This window comes from Ambystoma mexicanum, chromosome 6q (genome assembly GCF_040938575.1).
Source record: "Ambystoma mexicanum isolate Mex_15411 chromosome 6q, UKY_AmexF1_1, whole genome shotgun sequence".
In the NCBI taxonomy this organism is placed as follows: domain Eukaryota; kingdom Metazoa; phylum Chordata; class Amphibia; order Caudata; family Ambystomatidae; genus Ambystoma; species Ambystoma mexicanum.
The window spans coordinates 1,445,160,177-1,445,178,688 of NC_090937.1; positions in this window are offsets into that span (position 1 = coordinate 1,445,160,177).

Consider the following 18,512-nt stretch of genomic DNA (forward strand, 5'->3'; position numbering starts at 1 on the left):
GAGTCACAATACTCTCAGTGGTGTGGGCAAATGTCTATTTTAATATAGATGTCAATGAAAAATACAAAATTTTAATTTTCCAAAATACTAGATCACAAAAGAATACAACGCAATTCGAAAATACACAGGCGCAACACAAGTAGCAGACTTCATGGAGAAAAAACTCAGGAGGTATGTATGCACATGACGAAATACATTACAAAATAAATCACCAATGTTCAAAAAAGTCACTACCATGCAATGACCAAAACATGGTCTGTCTTGAAACATATAAAGGCTAGACAGGTCAATGGTCAAACAATGGATCAACTAGTTATGTCCTTCACCCACAATTATGGCCGCCTTCTTCAAGACTAGAAGAATATGTCCATCTAAAGAATAATTCATATAGCCACAGGGACAGATATGATATATGCATTGCAAAACAAATATCACACTGAGGACATATATCGTAGGCAGTAACTTTGCTGAAGCTGAAAGCATTAGAAAAAATGATGCTGCAGCAGGAACTAATATGAAGAAATGGAAGTAGACACAACATCATTTGACAATGATAAGATAATCTGTCTAACCACTAAGAAATCTGAGCAAAAGCAGAGGAAAGTGAAAATGAAGTAGAGTGCAAAAATAAAATAATAAGAAACAAGCCAAAGATCAAAGAATAATAAGAATGATGCAGAAAGCGAACTGAAAAATAATCAGGAACAAAAAAGAAAATGTTGGAGTGGCAGCAAGTCTGAGCCATTGCACCCTCACAGTTAAAGCCAAAGACTAACCAAATGAGTATATAGGGCTCATGATTAAAACAATTTAAGATCATAGTGACTGTTGTAAAAATTGAAATGAAAGTGCAGCGTGCTTAGTGAGTCGAGCATGCAATCTTTTTACCACAGACATATTTCTAAAATATAAAATTCTGTGGTGATATGTATGTTTCCAAAATACTCATTCAGTTTATGGAAAGCATCCAGGAACCCTCATCCGTTGTCCTTTTGTCATAGGGGTATTTTGCAAAAGTACAACAGTATTATTTATACCCTACTGTCCATTTTGGAATGATGAGCTTGTATTAGAGAGTAACAAATATGGTTATTCTAGGTTTTTGTTAATGTGCTGTGCTTAGTGATACAAGTATATAAATGAACATTATAACATTTCAAAAATAGACAATTTACAATGATAGTACAATAAGATAATTTATTTTTATCTTAACAGGCTCTTCTGCAAAAACACCCACAACCCCATGGTCCCCCACTATCAAAGGCCCTCAATCCGAGGTTTGTGGTTGTCATGGCGCTATTTGCGCCATGACTGCCACCAATAAAGGGTCCGGCACCGGTATAGTTCAATGGGGACTTGCCGGTGTAGTCCGACCTTTGCGGGACCGGTAAGTCCCCATTGAACATGCCATTCCCCATTCCCATTTGAGCCCCCATAGGGCTCAATGGGAATGGGGAGGGCGCAAATAACGGGCTTGCGAATGCCAAGCCCGTTATTTGTGCCCTGGTCCCTTAACGGGTCCTGTCCATAACAGCTGGTCAGACCAGCCGTTACTGGTGGGACCGGCTAAGGGATCTTGTAGTAGGGCGTTAAGGGATTACCGGCACCAGTCTCCTTACCCGTGCCCGGTATCCCTTACCGCCCACCTTGGAATGACCCCCAAGATGTCTGTGGGTCTCATTCCGAGTAATGTGCAAAAGTTCCGGTGTTACCGTGATGGTGGTCTCCTGGTTCTGGCAACGCACACCGCCGGAAAAAAGGTTGCATTTCGCCTTGACGGTCACGTGCATCCCGGTTTTGCAGAACCAGTGGGACAACCATCACAGTGACACTGGTGGAGACGGCTGCACCACCACCAAGGTGGGCGGTGCATCCGCTTACGCCATGTGCATGCCCGACGTAGCGGCACCACAGAAACACCAGAACCATAAATTCTGTGATCGCTGAAACTGGAAAAAGTCTGTCAGCCATTACTTAAATCACAATCCACTCCAATCTGCCTGTTCTGGAAGCCATCCACCCCTACTGAGTGCTGGAACCCACTGAGCAACATGAAATCATGCATCCCACAAACCCGGCAGCGCAAGCATGTTTAGGAGAAGCACAGCTGAACATGCTTGCCGACTGCATAGTCGAGTATGCCAGGGAGCTCTTCTCGCCAGACCAACGCCGCAGCACACAACTGAGCAGAACGGCCATAAGGGAGGAAGTGGCATGGAAGGTGACTGCCGTGGGTACCAACCCACGAAGTGTGAAGGACTGCCACTAGCAGTGGGATGTCCTCTGCTTGAGGGTACATAACATCGTGGCAGCACAATGCAGACACGGCACGTCCACAGATGGTGGACCATTCTTCCCTCCTGAAGCTGCTGCCCTGTGAGGAGAAGTGCAAAGTGTGCTCAATATGGAGGGAACAGAGGGAGTCGGTACAGCTGATGCCGGACCTGGGACACCTGTTGAGGACAGTGAATACACAAAGCACCCCAATGTAAACTGCACACCTGCCCACCCTGCCCCCCACCCTCATCCCACCACTGCACTGAAATGGCCATAGCACTGGCCACATCACCCAGATCTGAGCCAGCACTAGCATTTCCCCCTCTGACAATTTGAAATGTTGCAAAGCAAGTCACATGCCCTACCTCCCATGCATGCCCCATAACCAACACATGACAAGACTCCACACAGTGGCCCACATCCTGAGTGTGGAAGTCCCGAAGCAAGGTTGCCTGTAAGGTCACTGGCATACATGTCACTGGACCAGCACACACATCATAAGGACCCATAACACTGGCTGCCAGGGCTGCACTGCCCAACAGGCATGTCTCTGGCACGTGCAATGGCCCGGGCAGGATGAGCTGGCATGGAAGCACCAGCACTGCTAGCAAAGCTGCTGGTGTCTCAAACTCAACATTCCCATGGAGTGCCATGGGACTCCATGGGAATGTGGACTACCCAAGTCTGCCACGTGAACACCTGCATCGCCGTGCCTACCAATGACCCTGTTGCACGGGGAAGTCAGGCGGAGACCCACAGTTACATGGACAGCCACATGCCGCCCATGCACCAGCGGAATACGGCCAACCACTCAATGAGTTGCAGTGTCATCTGAACACTATATCACACACACATCCTGCAGGCACCCCCATGCAAACCTGCTGGTCCATCTATTCACAAACAATAACTAATAGTGGCACATCAAAATGTCAAAAAGTACATGCTGAAACAGTACGAAAAAGCACCAAACACCCCACCCACCCACCCCAGATTCTACGAATGGTGAAGTAAAATATTCCAACTCCCATCCTAGAATATGTGTGCAAAGATAGTGCATTTAAAAAAGTAATTGTTGTATAAGTGTCAGAATATAAAAGTGTTGTAATAATATGTACAACATGTACACTGTATACCCACACCTTCCTGGTCACCATGTTTCATGTAACTGTCCAATTGGTAGCCCTACTGGTCAGTCACATCATGCCTTTCATTAACCCACAGGCACATCATCTGACACAGACGGTGGACAACTGGACACGTCGAAGGGCATGAGACGTGCAAGGTGGACGAGACAAAGTCCATCCACATCCACTGCCACCATGACTGCCACAGCTGCCATAGTCCAACAGGCAGCTCCCGTGGAGGACACCCCAGCTGCCACAGTCCAACAGCAGCTCCCGTGGAGGACACCCCCGCTGTCACAGTCCAACAGGCAGTCTGCACTTTACAAGGATTACCCACAAGGGCAATTGCAGGGGGGCCATATCAACCCTCACCCCAGCAGGCCATCTACCATATTACTGATTTCAGTGATGGTGGGGCAGCAGGAGATGCCAGTGTTGACATGGGGGATGACACAGGCCACACAAATCGGATGTGCTGGATTCATTCAGCCCCAGTCCAGGCCACAGCGCACACCCTACCCCTGCATCAGGGAAATTAGACGCATGGAGGAACAGCAGGACATCCTCACTGCCCTGTTGCAGCAGCACCTAGAGGGGCCCACCTCATGAGGGAGAGTACAAAGCACACAGGACGTTGCACTGCTTGTGCACTTGGGCGTTCAACTGTTGCCATTGTTTTGTTGGCCAGGAAGGTCCGTGATGGGAACAGTGTGATGTCCACAATAGCGGAGAAAATGGCACTGGCCCTCCAGGCGTGCATGGACAGACGGGGCAGTGGACAGACACCATCGGCCTCCACCAGCACCACACCTGCGAGCTCGCAACAAGGCTCCCCAATCAGGCAATCCTTGTGCCTGATAGGCACGACACCCAGTTCTGACCATGTTGCCAGGTGTGGTCGCAAGCAGGGCTACCTGATCCCAATGGCATGGATCCCACATGGCCAGGGAACAATTGGACTATGTGTGACTAGTTGGGGAGGATGAGGCGGTAGTTGGGGAGGGGGTGGGATAGTTTGGGAGTGTTTTTTGGGCCACCTGCAGTTACTTTACTTGAGTTTAAATACACTTGGTGTTGCATACAAATCACGACTGGACATTCCTTCTTATTGTGAGCATAATATGTTTAATTTCATGTGCTCTGCAGTTTTTGTCACCAGTCCTACACCATGCGACTGTGAGGAGTGTTCAAAAATAGTGATGTGCGAGTGCAACACGTGCATCACGGCCATCAACGCCCTCCCAGCGAGGTCGCAATGGCATCTCGTCATCGTTGTTATCACCATCATTCTCTTCAGCAGGGTCCATGCCCGGGGGCAGTGTAATGTTGCATCTTATACACATGTTGTGCAACATTGCACAGCCCAGGACGGTCTTGCCCACCTTACTGGGGCTGTACATAAGGGCACCAACTGATCCACTGAGGCAGCATAACCTCACCTTAAGCCAGTGGTATTCAAACTGTGGGTTGCGACCCCCCAGGGGTCCGCGGGTGCATCCCTGGGGGGCCCTGATAGCTCAACATGAAATATAAAAAAAAAAAACGTTTTTTTTTAACTATTTTTTTTTTTTTAGATTGGAAGAAATGGCCTGGGGTGGCTCACGTGGTTGGGTTGAAGCATGAAACTGTCTCAGGCAACAATGAAAAAGTGGCCCGCAGTTGTAAATGGATATTCATTCCTTTAGTCACAGACTGGGCCTCATTACAACTATGGCGGTACGGTAACAACAGTGACGGTAAGCTACCGGCACCGTTGCTACCGTACCGTCATAGTACGAGTTGTGCTCGCAGGTGCCTGACAGCCCACCAGGTCTGACCTGGCAGGCCGTGCGGCAACCGCGAGCAGAGCTCATTGGATGCACCGGCACCGTTATTAACGGTGCCGGTGCAACCGAGCTCCCCATTCCCATTGAACCCTATGGGGATCTACCGGTACCGGCACCCCCGAAAGGGCAATTGTCAGGTCCGCCTAACTCGGCATGACCCAGTAATTGCCCATTCGCGGGTGCCGGACCCGTATGCAACTCCGACGGCAGCCGTGCCAGTTTTACCGGCACAGCTACCACCAGGGTTGTAATGAGGCCCACTGTTTCAATGGTACCCAAGGGGGTGCTTTGTGTTAAAATTTAAGTAAATTCAGCTACAATGGTCAAAATTACTAACTGCATCAAACTGGTCCAAATTGGCCATAATGGTGGCCCATTTTGACTGGTCCACATTAGCATTTTACATTTTTGGTACAGGCATTGCCCAATAGGCCAGTCCGAGCATGGCGGCTCATCCATAATGGCGAGGGGGCGCTCACCCAGTGGCCCCTCACCCATTATGGAGGAACTAAGGAGCCAGCCCAGTGAAACAGTGAGCACTCTCTCAGCTGCTTTTTCCAGCTGATGGAGTGCTCCTGGGCTGGCTGAACTGTCAAAGGGAAACACTGTTTCCCTTTGACAGTTCAGTTTAGTTCCCCAGCCGCACATGCTCAGTGAGCCATGCAAGTGCTGGGGCGTTTTGAGTCGCCAGCTTTGCATAGCTCATTGGAAATGCTGGCTGGAGCACTGCATGTCTGTATGTCCGAGGGGGAGCTCCTGCGCCTCCTCACACATACGGACAGAACAGCCTTGAGCAGGGCGTTTCAGCACCCACACGCAGGCCAATGCAGAAGGTACGTGTATGTTCATTGTTTTTATTTAAACATGTGTATCGATGCGTGTATGCTTATGTTATGAGTGAGTGTATGGTGATGGATGCTCGTGTGAATGATAGAGCGATTGCTGTTTGAATGTGCAGCGCCTTGCATACACACAAAATCACGTTGATTGTGTTAGGCCCAGTGGGGCCTAGGGGACAGGGATGGTATCTTTTTACTGGATATCTATCATAGATGTCCAGTAAACAATGTCAAGCCTGCCGCCTGGGCCCCCCAGCAACAATTGCAAACTGTTTGGCTATTTACCCATTTTTGTGTTAAAAGTATGCTCTACAATGCAACATTTTAACCCATTATTTAAAAATAAATCACAGGGGGGACCGAACTCCACTTTATTGGTTCGGGCTCCCTCACTATGCTCGGTTGCTATGGCATTTTTGGGGGAAATAGTTATGCCCCTCCACTTAAAAAAATCACCAGCCGCCACTGGCCCTCAGACTGTGTTGGGAACGGGATGGGGGAACCCAGGGACTATGGTGGGAGCACAATGGGCGGGAACCATGGGATAGTGGTGGGAGCAGAGTGGGGAGAGCCCAGGGTGTGTGATGGGGTGGGGAGAGACCAGGGAGAGACCAGGGACTGGGTAGGAGTAGGATGAGGGAGCCCAGCGACTGTGATGGGAGCAGGTGACGGCGCGCAATTACTGTCCATTTGGCATTTCTAGATGGTCCTGAACTGTCCAAATCTTGCTCAGGGGGGCCCCGGCCAAAAAAGTTTGAAGACCACTGCCTTAAGCAATCCAAATGTCTGCTCAATAGTGCCCATTGCCTGGCTAGTGCACGGTTGTAGGCCTCTTAATGCACGCCCTGTGGTTGTCTGACAGGTGTCAACAGCCATGGCGTGAGGGGGTATCCAGCATCACCTGCATGGGAGGGACAGAAGGGGGATGCAATCATTGTGGTGCCACTGTCATGTCAGTGAAGTTTTCATTGACTCATTACACAAATACCAAGGCACAAGACGTAGCAAATGGCACAGATGACCCTATTGACTGGTGCAATGTCATACGTAAAGGCATATCCCAATTCAAATGGTTGGTCAGCCATTTGTTCTGAGACTGATCTGCGTGCTCACTGTCTGCAGTCATACATGGAAATGGCCTTGAATGTTGCTATGTTTACGTATGTTGGTATGGATACAAGGGTGCACGGTCGCCTACCAGAAGCCTTGTTTATGGTACGGTGCTACAAATCAGGCTATCGCAGTCGCAGCACCAAAGAGGTTTGACCCTGCTGGGGACTATGGGCCCGGTAATAAGTGTGCTCACGTGAGCACCACCAACGCTACCAACAGTGCCGATTCTCCCATGAGAACACTTACATTACGTACAATGGGACTCCATGGTAAGGGGGATTTACATTTTTCTGTCTCCTTGCTTCCTGGGCCACCGGGCCTATAATGACACAGTGGCACCAGGAAGCAAGTTGCCGGAAAAACATTACGAGCCCGGCTGCAACCCGCAGGATGCACCGGCAGGGTTACCGTCAGCCTCATAATGAGGCCCATTGTGATGTGCATCTATTTTGGATATGGGTACATTTGTGCAGTGATACATTTCTCATTGATCAATCATGATGCAGCATATGTGTGGTTGTCAAGCATTGTTAATATTGGGTACTGTTTGAGGTGGGTGCATGCACTGTAATGTGCAACTGTGGCTTGCTGTATGATGGTGTGATGTTGATTTGCATGGCTACAATTGCCCTGGTCCCTATGCAGGGTTGCTGACTGGGTGGTTTGGAGTCACTTTTCCATCACCGATTCTCACATGCCTTGCATGTTGGCCTATGCCTTCTGACCCTCCTATGCCCTTTTACGTGAGCCCATCCTGTGTACGTTTACATTGCGTACATTGGTCATCACTACCATTGATTTCTGTGTGTCACATTCTGGTTTGCATTCTTGTCACTTGCATATGAGTACGTGCTCCTGTGACAAGCCTGGGTACTGGCTACATGCTGTTGGGTTCACTGCTGGTGGGGAGTAGGATTGCATTCAATTGACTAGTCTGTGATGCAGGTGGTGGGGATGTGTCCAGTCTTATTACAGGGATTTGTGCAAATGGTGTGATGAATTCTGGTACATTTGGTACTTTTGAGATGCCTCCCTGGCTTTACAATGATTTTAATTGGGTGTGATCCGTCTGTCCATTTGATACATGCGTTCCATGCCATTCTAATCAAGGATGCTATTTGTGAGCATTAGGTTGGATTAAGCGTGTGCTCTGGTGCCTGTGCATTTCCCCCTTCACTACACAGAGCTCATGCATTGGTCAGTCTACTCACCCAACAGCCAGGTGCGCTCTCTGGTGTACCGCGCCATGTTCCCTGGCAGCATGGAGTTTCTCAGTACCATTGAGTCATGGGTAGATCCTGAAAACCGAGCGCAACAATGGCTGATGAGGTGTTCAGCATCTCAGACATTCTGTACATTTAGGGAATGGTATAGTTTCTGGTTCTGGTACGCTATCTCCATGGCATGTCTGGCCACCAGCTCCACATGGGTGCAATCCAACGCACCTATGAGGTTGGGCATGCCTGCTGGAGCATGGAAGGTGACTTTGGTGGCATTCACCTGGGCAGGTGTTCGGGGTAGGGCAGTGTGTTCTGCCACATGGCGTAGGAGTGCATCCAGGACCAGTCACAGGAGCCTTGAAAAACAGGGTTGGGACAGCCCGTGCAGCTCATCCACGGTTTGTTGGTAGGTGCTGGTTGCCAGGAAATGCAGTACCAACACTACCTACAGCAAGGGGGGATTGCAGTCCATATGTTTATGAGTCTGGCTAAGTTGTCATGTATCAGGGTGATGATTGAGGTTATGGTTTCCCTGTCAAGCCGGTATAGGGTGTGCATTTGGCTCGGGCCAGCTTCCAGGGCGTTGCCCTCATATGGGGTATTGGTGGCTGCCTGCGGGGTGCTGCCCGCTGTCCATTGATGTTCTGCATGGCCCTCTGGATCCTCATTCGCCTCCTGTGCCTCTACTGCCTCCTCTGCCTCCCTGCTCCTTCTTCTACTATCCCTCTTTGCAGGGCCCCCAGCCCAATTGCTGCTACTGCAACTGCCAACATGGTTGTGTTGGGGGGGTGTCGGGGTGGTCCTTTTCTACATTCCCAGTGGTCAATGGTGTGCAGCCGGGCAGATTTTGGGCACTCGGGTCTTGTTGCTGCACAACTGCCACTGTTTAATGCCTGTTCGGCGATGCCGGTATTACAGGCACGGTCTTCACTGTGCTAATGCCATTTTTACGGTGGTGTTTCCATGTACTCGGGACTAGGAATGTGCCTGTATTACCGCTGAGCACATCTTGTCGAAAAGTTCCACTGTTTACGTCCACAGTGTTATTGGATGCGGTAGTGCTGTGGATGTGGGGTTGCGTTAACAGTGTTTCTGCCATCATGACTCGTAAAGTGCCAGACCGGAAAACGGTGCCGGTGTGGTGCTACCAGCACCACTCTTTCCGGACTGACATGCTTGTAATGGGGCCCTGTGTATTTTCTCTGGCCATGTTCCTGTCAGCAATGGCTGGGGTGCCACTCTCAAATCTGCACCTAGCAGCACCACCCTCATCCCCATAAACATATATAGAAGGAGTGCAAAGAGGGATTGGGGAGAGACACCAAGAGAAAGAGACAGGGCACGAGGAAACGAGAGGGTGCAAGAGGGTGTGTGAAAGAGGATCTTATTTCAGAGTAAGTTAAACCGGGAACAGTTATGTGTTTATAAAACTATCCATAACTAGAATGTAAGACATCAAATTCCCTATGCAATACTGCACCAGGGGTTCAAACACCCCAATTCACAAAGAAGCTGCAGGAGCAAAATGAAGATGCAAAGTTCTCCTCAAATTTAGCTTCCACATCTGCTGCATGTTGGGGATGATTCACTGAGGGTCATGCACGCTGCATGCTATTGCAAGCGACCCAACCAAGCATCCTCTGCATCATTACACGTGTACCACCCTACTGTATTTTGTTTTTTAATTATGCATTATGTTTTAACATTTTCTGTGTCCATTGTACCCTCGGATGAGAATGGAAAGGAATTGTGTACAGTAATGGATTAACAGCTGCTTAACAATGGTTTGCATTGGAGATAACTTTTCCCGTCTCTGAATTACATTGCACATTGCGTGAGAAGGTGGGCCTCAGGGAGGCCTTTTTGGGTGCCCCTGTGCAGAATTGTTTTCCTGCAGTAAAGAGGAGCGAATGTTTCCCTTCACTGCAAAGGCAGGAGTTAAAATGTGTGCATAATATGTGATGGATTTCATCTCATAATCAGGTTGCATTTACCCCATAGGCCATTATGTTATGTTATGTTACATTTATTTATAACGCATACAATCGCCCGTGGGCATCTTGGGGCTAAGTACAAAAAAGGATCAGCGACGGATACAGAGTACCTAAAAGAGCAATGTTTTCAGCCAGTGGCGAAAAGAAAGATGGTCAACAATGGCTCGCAGGGGAAGCAGAAGCTTATTCCAGGACCTCGCAGCCGCCACAGAGAAAGCACAACCTCCTATCCGCGACAGCCTGACCCGAGGGAACAAAAGCAGGGGAGCATCCTGAGACCGGAGAGCATGAGAAGGAAAACATTGAGAACATTTTTCCTGGAGATATTCCGCTCCCAGTTTATAGAAGGCACGGTGAACCATGCAAAGTGACTTGAACAAAATCCGCTTCTCCACCGGAAACCAATGCAATTGTCTAAGCACAGGAGAAGACATGTGAGCCCGTGGGGGAGGATGAAGAACTACTCTAGCCACTGCATTTTGGAGCAGTTGGAGCCTATTTATGAGATAAGCAGGTTTGCCAAAATAAAGTGAATTGCAGTAGTTGACTGCGCTGAGGACCAGTGCAGCGACCAGAGGAGCATGTGGACGATGGCAGTACTGAAAAGACCACCTGTGTTTACTGTTGCAGCCAAAATCAAAATGAACGTCCCAGAGACAGACACCCTTCTCTGGGATGAATGAGGTATTCAATGCACCTTCAGTTCCATATGCGCTGCAACCTGCAGCAGCACTGCCCTGACTGCATGTCATAGGCACCAGGCGATTTTGCATGCGCCTCCCACGCTTTAGCGGTGGAGCCTGTTTTGAGAATGCGGGTCGTGACTGTGCATGAATGTCAACTACAGACTCTTCTCAACCTGTAAGGATCTTTTTAGCACGAAATTGAATATGGCCATACATCTCCTGTTGCAGCTACAAATATGAGTGCTATTTAATGGGCCTTGACTTTAATCCCATGCTTAGAAGATTAGAAGACTGAATAATGGAAATGGCAACATTTGCCTCTTATGAGGAAAGTGAAGATAAAGTCGGATGCGAAAATAGATAAATATATGTCTTGTCATTAATTAACTGTAAAAAAGAGGAATGCGAGATTAATTCAGTTCTTTGTTGTCTATACCTATGTTTTCCTCGAAGAGAATTATACCAGATATTACAGGTAAAGAAATACTGTCATTTATAAACGATGCATTAATGTTTCAAACAAAACATTGACCACCGGCTCAGATGTAATTGAATGATAGATGATGCTGTCTCCTACCCATTGTTTTCAAGTAACTCAATCAGCGTGATCTTGTGGCGGTATTCATCAGGCTGATTATACCACAAAAAAGCTTTAATTATAGAATCCTTTGTTAGTATTAACAATTGCCTTTGAAACGTTCATGCATTTTAACATTAATCCACCTTATATATATATCTAAACCAATAGGCGCAAAATAGATCAGTGCTACACTGAACTGTATAACTTCTATTCAGTTGCCATTCATCATTAGTTTGCAAAATTGCCAGGATACAAATTGATCTTTTAATTAGCACCAATTCTTTGAAGCCTGAACTCCTTCATAAGTTATTATACCTCAACCAGTGAGACTCATGCTATTAAATCAGAAGGATCAAAAGCTGTCCCCTACCTTAGCTGGCATGCTTTACATATGATATCAATGTGGCTTTATATGACATAGTGAATCTAGAGGGCAACTTCATTGTGTATGTATTTACCATTTGGTGCACCGCTCTAACATGTCTCCAGAAGCTCTTCCAATGTCCGTCGCACCGCTCTAACGTGTCTCCAGAAGCTATTCCGATGTCTGCCGCACCGCTCTAACATGTCTCCAGAAGCTATTCCGATGTCTGCCGCACCTCTCTAACATGTCTCCAGAAGCTCTTCCGATGTCCGCCGCACCTCTCTAGCATGTCTCCAGAAGCTCTTCCGATGTCCGCCGCACCGCTCTAACATGTCTCCGGAACTCTTTAACATGTCTCCAGAAGCTATTCCGATGTCTGTCGCACCTCTCTAACATGTCTCCAGAAGCTCTTCCGATGTCCGCCGCACAGCTCTAACATGTCTCCAGAAGCTCTTCCGATGTCTGCTGCACCGCTCTAACATGTCTCCAGAAGCTATTCCGATGTCTGCCGAAGCTCTTCCGATGTCCGCCGCACCTCTCTAACATGTCTCCAGAAGCTCTTCCGATGTCCGCCGCACCGCTCTAACATGTCTCCGGAACTCTTTAACATGTCTCCAGAAGCTCTTCCGATGTCTGCCGCACCTCTCTAACATGTCTCCAGAAGCTCTTCCGATGTCCGCCGCACAGCTCTAACATGTCTCCAGAAGCTCTTCCGATGTCCGCCTCTCACGGGAGACTCAACCCAACATTCAGTGGTATACCAAAGTGTCATGGCGAATGCTCATGAAGACTGCCTCTGCTGTCTTTACTCAAGTACCATACTGTACAAAGAGGATCAGTCCCAACTGTAGCTTTTTTTCTTGGGCAGAGGCAAATGAGTCTTTGCTTTGTGACTAAAGTACAGAAAGCTTGCATACATTTTCTGGTCTGAGGATGAGCAGGTTTTGTTGACTGCTTACGATTGGATAGACTGGGTTCCACAGGTAAATCGTATAATTTCCGGGTATGTCTCCTGTGGGCCTTTGCTAGGGCCTCCCCAGCCACTGCTGACAGCAGCAGGACCAGAGAAAAAGCCAGTTGAAGCAGAGGTGCCCTGTGGTTTTTTATAGTTAAATGTAAACTGAGACCAGGTGACAATGCATTCTTCAATGTAGAGACCATCCTTTTATTGGAAATGCATTGGGATCTGTGTTTCTTGCAGGAACGTCCCTGTCACACGAAGCGTGCATTTTCCATTTGGAGTCCGTGAGAAGCAGTGGCCTCACCAGGAACCAAATTTAGGAGGGGCACAGAGGGTGCCAAAGAGAAAAGTCGGGGGGCGCAGACAAAAGTAGGTGGAGAACATGGTCACTGCTCGTGTTAGGTAGGGGGGTATAAGAGGGGGCACAGGGTTTCACAGGGGGGCCCTGTCCCCCCCCAGGTTCCCCTACTAGCGACGCCAAGGGACCAAAGGAAAATTCTTCTGGGTCTAAAACGGCATTTGTCGTGTTCTCTTTTTTGTTGACTATTAGTGTTTGTGCCTACTGTACCAGATGTGTAGATTCAGCATCACTACCAAACCGCATGCAAAACTGAACATTACCTATGTCTTTACAGAAGAAACATGTCATTGGCATTAATCTGAGCATAACCCTTTCCAGGAAGGAAGGGTATTGTGAAAGTCGTAATGGTGTGTAGTCCCAGTAAACAGAGCTATGAAAAAGGGAATTGTGATATATTACTAACATTGGAAATGAGTTTGTTTTAAATTTGTACAATGTGTATTGCTAATGATCACTTCCAGGATAAAGTGTGTTCATAAGAATGGCACGCTTGTCTTCCTGAGCTACAATTTTTATTGTTTACTGAAATATATTAGAATTCCAATACGGACAGTGTGGTACAACCCTTTGGTACTCCTTTGAAATACCACTATGAGAAAAGGACCAAACCAAAGGCACCAATGCACCATTGAGAAATCCTGGCTGCTTTGCATAAAATCATAGCACATTTAGGGAATATAAAAATGTCAATATCTCCATTGGAATGTCGATTTCTATTTGACAAATATGCCTATGATAAAACAATTATATGTTTGAATCACTAACTATATAACTCACACTGGGCTCGGTGCTGGTGCTCATTTATTTTTTACAACACTCACCCTGAGTATGGTTGTGCACATGCTCAGTCCCCAATGCACAGACACAGAGCATTGTATACATAGGTTGCTTTCACATGTGCTCCTTCAGAACTAAATTTGGCAGATCAGGCGTAACTTATGATTGTGAAGGATTCTGAATGTGGTGAAGTGTGGGACAGATTTAGAAAAAAAACGTTGGTCCCCTGCACCAGAAGGCTTTTTGCATGAAATAAAAGGTATTTAATCATGATCCCACACTCCACTGGGAGCCAGTGAGGTCTCCCAGAGTTATGGAAATGTGTTTAAATTTATCCAGGCCCAAACTGATCTGGGATTCCTCTTTTTGCACTCTTTGCACTTGGTTGATCTGTATTTTAGGTAGACTAGCGTAAATGTGCTAAGAGTTTTAAGACGGCATCACACTCCAGACCAGGACTCTTTATACTGTCCAAGGGTGCAGCACACAATTAAAAACGCTTTCAAATGTATAAATTTGGATTCAGCTTTGAGAAGGCAGCCAACCCGCCTCATACCCTCCTTAGCATACACCCCGTGTCACAATGGACCATGAACCAGGCCGGTGTGTAATAATAGAATATTTATTCATTTTAAATTTTTAATAAAAATCAAACACATTCAATATAGGGCAGCAATCACCAGTGTGGTGATAATCAAACTGTCAAATGATAGAATAGACTTAGTTTGACCATCTTAAATAAGATATACAATGCACAATTGAAAGAAAGCAAGATTACTTTTTGGGTAGTATTTTCAGATAGCACCACAGTTAATATTTCCCACTGCAACACTCCTTCAAACCCCGGTTAACCCAATTTTAGTAGCAAGGAGTCAGGTATACTATGCAAAAATCGGATTCAAAATCTGACCGACCACCCCTGAATGGGAGACAAAAATCGGAATGAGCTCCCTTGAGCAAAATGTCACTCGGAATTACTAAACAGTTGTTTTACATGTGCGGTTGAATGAATAAGGCAAGAATGTGTATGGTAGTATCAAAGAAGCAAGAAAACTCTCAAGCTACAAGGCAATGTACTAAACAACGGGCATACTGTTTAGAAAATCAACTTTAGAAGGAAACACAGTGCAGAAAGCTCACACGTGGCGGATTGCAATTTCTTGACTTTTACGGGTTTAAAATAGCAAAACGGCTTGGAAATTGAGCTCAATAGACAAAATCGGAATGCGGTTTTAATGCTAAGGTGCAAAGGCACATCACAGGTATGATATGAAAGTGGAAGGGTAACTCTGGATGGATGACAGTATGGGATTCTTAAAGGGAAAGGAAAAATGATCCTTTTAAAATGAAAGCAGTTGCACAGGAAAATAATACTATATTTTAGTGGATAGAAAAGAGGAACGCCGCCCGATACAAAGGTTATTTTGCAATTTTAACCCCTTAATGCTGTGTGTCTCTTTATATGGGAATTAATTAATTTATTCCAAATAGTACTAAGGACTTATACAATGGACTGAAGTGATTTGAAATGAATGGTGCTAACACATGGCAATTACTACATATTTTCCTAATGACAGGATACACAGGGGATTCTGACCATTTTAAGGATTTTGCTAGGGCAGTTATAGGATTTCTATGGGATTGGACATAATACAAGGTAACAAAGCAAAGGATGTAGTATTGTGGTTACTGGGGAAGGCTGATACTTAAGCCAGGCACTTGAATGGGGTAGTTTGGACAGGGAACCGGGTTTCTGGGCAGCAAGGCAAGATCTGGTCACTGCGGAGCAGTGGGATCTTCTGGTAGGGACAGCTGGGCCTAGTCTGGTCACTGGATAGTGAGGTGCATCAGCTGGGCTCACCTTGAATGATTGGGATTTTGTAGGGGTTCTAATTCTGGGTCAGTGGTTCAGCCTGGGTAAGAGGTTCTGCCTGGATCTGCTATCAGCAACCCCTGGCCTGAACTGGAATCTGGAATGTTGCGGGGTGATTGTGGAATGTCTGCATCTCTGGATGTTGATTTATGAATGCTGGATTTTCTTGAATGACTGTCCTGAGCGTTGAATGTCTCCTCCTTTATAGGCCGGATGACATCAGAGGATTTTTACTATGTGGGCATAACTAAGGTACACATACCTCTAAATCGGATAGGTCCGCATGTGGAAGTCACCGCCTCCTGTAAGCAGATTGGACTGAAGGTAGTTACTCAGTTTTATGGTGGGTGTTTTTTTACAATGTGCTTTGTTCTACCAAAGTTACTTTTGCCAAAATCAGTTATGGAACAAAACATTCATATTTACAAATGTCATCATCAGGAAAAGTATACAAGCACATTCCATATTTTACAAGAAACATGCTGATCCAAATCCCAAGACGATGCAATGCTGTTTAGTCATTCGGCAATCTTAATCAATTTACACTGAAAATATTGTATCAAACATCCTGCAAATGGTAATAAATTAGTCTAACAGTATCTGACATGTTTGCATTTAAGTTCAAAAACTGTACCATCTATGCTTTTCCCAGAAATGACATTTTACTGGCGTTTGCATCCCCCACATGTCAGAGAAACCTACAATGTCTTATTTTAATGGCGCCGAAATTACTTTAAAACCATCCTTGTTGTGTTTGGCTCGGCTTTGCAGAAGGAATGTTGTGATGTCATGTGGAGTGTTTATGCCTGAGTGTTGGAATGCACGTGGAATGTTCTAACCAGGTCAGTTGGTCAGCCAGAGCCTGGGTGATGGGCTGTCAGTGTTTTACTTTATGTCCTAAATGTAACTTATATGTAAATTATGAAGCTGGCAATAAACCTAGCGAATCAACCTAAGAAGGCTGGGATCCGCTTCATTTCATTGGCAATGAGGATAGGATTTTTTAAAGAAGGATCTACGCGTGGACGAGTTGGAGAATCTGCTGCAGGGGGTGCAGAAGGTAAGGCAAGAGGACACACTTCTCCCAAAACCTAACATGTAAGGCCCATCACCCAGGGCAGGAAGGGGAAGGAAAGGAAGGAGACCGAAAAAGCCCTGTTATGTTTGGACTACCTCAGCAAAGAAAGGGAGGTGTTTTCTGGAGGATCACCCCTTGAACTGCAAGAACAGCTGAGTCCTGGGTCTGGAAAGGGATGGTGACACATCTGAGAGAAATGCAGTCTGCCCCAATAGTAGGGGGAAGGTCATAGCTGAGTCCCATAAGTTGTAGAGGTGGCAAAGTATGCCTACAAAATGAGCAACAGTGTCTTTCGGCAGAACTATGGTGGTGTAGCTCCAACTGAACATACTGCTAAGGGAAGAAACTGCGGTGGATGGAAGGTTCGTGTAAGATGGTCTTTGCCAGGGATGTGTAAATGTGCACAGACTGCAATGCGTGTAATACAGGCAAAAAGCTGCGTGGTGAGCAAATGTATCTGCTGGGGTACGAACTGACAGCTAAAAGCAGAGCTCCACACTGTGTGGCTCTCTGGGTAGACTGATGATGTCAGAATGCCAGTGCGGGGAGTTGGCGGAGTCGTGGAACACTCAGGGTCTTTCAAATAATGCCTGCAGCAAAGGACAGAGCGGCTGGAGCGCTGTTTTCATACGAGGATGTGAAGAAGCCTTACGTCAGTAAGGGTTTGAGGAAAGTACCCAACGCTGCGAGTGAACGTGACCAGGAAGTGCTTCACCTAAGAGAGCGTTACCGATTACGGTTGTGCTTGTGTAAAGGGAATGGATGGTGAAGCTGCATGGTTCCTTTGGAGTCAGAAGATCCTCACGTAGACACGGAAAGTGAAATGATTCTGTATTGGTACGGTGAGCTGTATCGACGGTTTTGCTCGCATTGAAACTGCACGCATAAGGATCAGAGTGGATCAAAGTGGGAATAGTACAGCGTGGGACAGATTCATGAAGTAAGGAATCGAGCTAGGTGGTGTTGGATTGCTTGTCCTAAGGCATAAAGGAAAAAGGACTTGAAAATCCTTTTGTTATATCCACGTTTGCATTTATTCAGAGGTGCATGGTTAGCTTACGGTCTGGTATTTGGTGAAGCTAAGTCTGGATGATTTTGGTATGATTTGTATATGTTGTGAGTCACCTGACTTTTCTTTGAATGCTGGACACCAAATGCGTGTAGTGGATTGTGTTTAGCTGCGTATGTGTATTTTAGAATTAATCATTTTGAGGATTTTTAGCTTATAGCCACAGCAGTTGACATGGACTTCTAGCATTTAAAACAGACTGGTTATCCCACGTATGGCTGTGTGAGGTGGTAGCGCCACCGATTGTCGGGGTGTGACTGAGGTTAGTCATGCAAGGTGAATTGTTTGGTATCTGGGTGGTAGCTCCTCCAGTAGGTGTAGGGGTGTGACTGCAGCATGAGTCACGCATGGTAAGGGGTATGTGTGTACG